Raw genomic sequence first — 4,134 nt, 5'->3', positions numbered from 1 at the left:
CACGGTGCCCAGCCCCTAAGCGCCGCCCTGACAGAGCTCTCATGACAGAGAGTCTTGCCTTGGTCCGTTCTAGGAGGTATTGAACCTCCGAGCGGAAAGTAAGCTTACTGTCAACCCATACACCCAGGTATTGGAAGACGTGAACCCACTCTAGCTCTAACCCTTGGACTCGCAGCCTTTGGTCTCGGACATCCTGTTTCAGCGCCATTGCCTTCGATTTGGCTGCTGAGATCTTAAGCCCGACTCTGCGGCATTCCTCAGACATTAGATCCAGACAACGCTGGGTCTTTCTGATTAAATTCTCATTCTTCCTCCCAACAGAGATAATTGCCAGATCATCTGCATATGAGATGATCTTGCACCCCGCTGGGAGTGGAATGTCGAGGATGCTTAACATGAGGGTGTTAAACAGAACCGGGCTGAGGACCCCCCCTTGTGGAGTGCCATTCTCCAGGGGTAGATGCCTGGAAAGGTGACCTTGGAACTTCACTCTGGCAGTTCTGTCCCGAAAGTAGTCACCAATCCAGGCAAGCAGTCTGCCCTTGATTCCTTTGCGGATCAGGACCTCTTGAATGGCAAGTGGGCTCGCCAGTTCAAAGGCCTTCTCCAGGTCCAGGAAAACAATGACAGATCTGGTGATGCTGACAGTGCTCAGTAAGGTGGCTATACTGTGAGCAGTGCTCTTACCCCTTGTGAACCCATGTAGGTGTTCATGTGGAGGTCCCAGCTTCCATTGGAGCCGGTTCAGTACCATTCTCTCTGCCGTCTTTCCCAGACAGCTGAGTAGAGAGATGGGGCGGTACCGACCCGGCTCCTTTGGTTTAGGGATGGGAACTATGTCAGCCCTCTTCCAGCACTGTGGTAGTGAGGAAGTCTCCCAGGACTTGTTGATGAGATGCAAGAGTGCAAGCTCACCTTCAAGTCCTAGGTGGGAAATGATGGGGTAGGAGATCCCATCACAACCCGGGGCTGACCGCGAACTGGTCTTATATGTTCGCCTTAGTTCCCTCAGAGAGAACATGGCATCGGCATCATCAGGCTCTGATGAGGGCATGCCTGCCTGGAAACAGTTCCTCTTGGCATGCCCTCAACTCTGCTGGTAGACCGGCGCTACTTGTTCTTGCAGAGAACTCGAGTGCCAGTCTCTCTGCCTCCGACCGCGGGTCATGGTGGGTCTTTCTGGGGGCTGAGCGATTTGTGGCCCGTCTGATGCGGTTCCACAGCTCTGTAAGGGAGGTTTGGTGGCCAAAGGACTCACACCACTCCAGCCACTTTTCCTGTTTTACCCTCTTAGCAGTTTCCTGAGCATCCCTGAGAGCCTCTCTCAAAAGAGCGTGGTTCTCAGGGGTTCTCTGTCTGCGGAAGTGTCTTCTGCACATATTGATTCTGTGGTTGACCTCCTTAACCTCATCATTGTAGTACCAGGCGTCTTTAAACAACCTGGACCACGGACGAGTTTTGGGAATGGTCTCTGAGGCTGCCTCGTCTATGGCATTAACTAGTCTTGCCTCAAGTGTATCCACATTATCATTATGTGAGAATTCACTGGTTCTGAGGCACCTGGCCAGGACCTCCTGGAAAGCTTTCCAGTTGGCCCTGTCCACCTTCCATCGAGGATTGTGCTGGGGCACAGGGGCCGGGCCAGCATCCAAGATGGTGGTGACTATCCCATAGTGATCGCTCGTGGCAGTGTTGTCCACAGACCAACGAATCCTCTCGACCAAGGCCGCAGTGACAAAGGTAAGGTCAAGGACCCCCCCGCCAACGTGCGTAGGCTCCTGGTTGTTGAGGAGAGCAATCTCGGGGCATGACTCGAGCACTGCGGCTATGTGATAGCCTGCCGCAGTGGGAGCCAGGATGGGGTGGTGGGCATTGAAGTCTCCCCCTATGAGAATTGGCTCGTGTGTCGCAGCAGCACAGACTTCACTAATATCTAAGCTCCTACAGGTTGGCCTTTCGTTAGAGGGCAACACAAAGGGATGATATCCTGAGAAGCGAACAGTGTCTCCTGTTAAAGTCTCCTGGAGCATGACAATGTCAATGTTCCGAGATCGCACGATCGCGTGGAGAAGGGCATTCCTCCGGGAAAAGCTGTTGATATTCCACTGCAGTATGCTTAGATTAGGAGCCATTGTGCTAATCTGAGTCCATTAAGTCTGCGTCGTCAATGACGTCGACATAATCGGTCTCAGTGTCTGACGCCCCAGTTTGGGTAACGTCAGACATTTCGGAGTCTGACAACTCCTTAGTGAGTTCCTCACTGATCGTGATTTCCGTCACTGTCGTCAGGACAGGTCGAGCCATTAGAAGGGCTGGGTCTCCTGGGAGGTGGAGAACCCCTGGTCGCCTTGACCTTCACTCTGGATGGTCGTGGCTTCCTGGCCCTTTGGGGTTTGGGTTCAGGCTCTGCTAGTGTGGTCTTGGCCGCGGGTTGGGTGGGGAGACAAGTCTCGCCCTGAGTTGGATTGGGTGTAGAGGCCTTGGGCCTTACATCCCTTTCCTTCAGGGCAGCGACAGTCTGGGTCATTGCCGTGACGGCGACCTTGACTGCCTTCTCCGTCTCTTCACGGAGAAGTCCGTCCCAATGCTGACGCAACTGCTGTGACAACTGCCGTCAGCAGGAGCGTCAAGTCATTCTCCGTAAACAGAGTTTGACTCTCCGCTCTTGGGTTGGCCTTTGGTGTGTTCCCAGACCCCTTCCGGGTCTGTTTCCGTCTTGGAACACCCACCAGGGCCGGAAACTCCTTTGTGTTGGAGGTATCCGGTGGTGGTTTTGTTTTGGGCGGTGCTTCCTTCCTCTTAGGAGGGGGGGGGGAGCCCTTACCCCTTTGTTCTGCCCCCAGACATAAGTGCCTGGAGGGGCAGGAACAAAGTCCGGTCGTTTTGCAACGACCTCTTGTCGCCGTAGAGCCTCTTCCTTCCTGACGGAACATCCGAGGCTCCAGGCATGGTGCTTTTTGTGGCAGTTGGGACACTTGGCAGTAGTGTCCCGCTTGCCATCCTTGTGTGCTTTGAGGCACACCTCCGTGTTGTGTGCCTGACTACAGACACCACACTTCGGCTTTGCAGAGCAAGTGGCCTGGTGGTGTCCGTACTTCTGACACGTGAAGCAACGGAGTGGGTCAGGGACATACGTCCTGAGGTTGTAGGAGCCCCAATTACCAAGGTCCAAGGACGCAACTGGGGCTCCCTTCAAGATAACCAGGACTTACCTGGTTGGGTGCTTCCCTTTGGAAAGTCGGGAAGCTCCCACCACCTTGGGATGGGCAGTGATGACCTCAAGGTCATACATCTGAGGGAAGCCAAGAAGCACCATATTGGACATCCTCTCATCAGAAGTCAGGGCCGCCAAACTCACCTTCCGTCCGTCCTGGAGCTTGTCAGTCTCCTGGAGGAAGGTGAGAGTGGACTGGTCCTTAGGGATGATTATCATGCCTTTGTCTCTGGCAATTCTAATCGTCAGACGGCACTGTCTCTGGGTTTCCAGAGCCCGTACCATCTGATAAGCGTTGTCGAATCCTTCCGGTTTAGGGGGAACCCTAAACTGGGGGAACCGACTCGGCGCTACAGACTCGCCCTCCGAGTCTGTAGCCGGCCGAGGACGCTTAATGCCTGCCTTCCGAACAGACGCCGGAATTTTGGCAGTGTGGAGGGTCCTGTCTGGCTTCCATTTTTAGTTTGACTCGTCTTCTGAACCGACGCCAGAGACTTGTCAGTGCCATGGGCTGGTTTGGAGGGTCCAGCCCGAGGCTCTTGGGTAGGCTTTCTCTGAACCGACGCCAGAGCCTTTCCCAACTTTCGACTTTTGTCACCAAGGACCTTAAAAGGTTCCAAGGTGACAGCCTTGGTCATCTTCGTTCCAGGTTCGTCAACGTGGGGGTCAGTCAGGGTTTTTTTTATTGTAAGATGCCATAGATATAAGCGTTCAATTCATCCTCCCACGCCCCCACCCACCACGGAGTCCAACAAGGGGAAGCTGTGCACTGAGACCATGCTCAGAAGCCACAGGGGTGGTGGGAGGATATACGCAACCCCTGCCTCGCATTGATGGCATTCGCAAATACATGCGATTGCCTGCAAGACAGGAGCTGCTTGACCCTAGCCTAGCTCAAAAGAGAGACCAGCCGATTGACC

Source organism: Penaeus japonicus, unplaced genomic scaffold, assembly GCF_977035675.1.
Source record: "Penaeus japonicus unplaced genomic scaffold, GWHDUDI00000001_assembly GWHDUDI00000040, whole genome shotgun sequence".
Lineage (NCBI taxonomy): Eukaryota > Metazoa > Arthropoda > Malacostraca > Decapoda > Penaeidae > Penaeus > Penaeus japonicus.
This window is presented reverse-complemented; position numbering follows the sequence as displayed.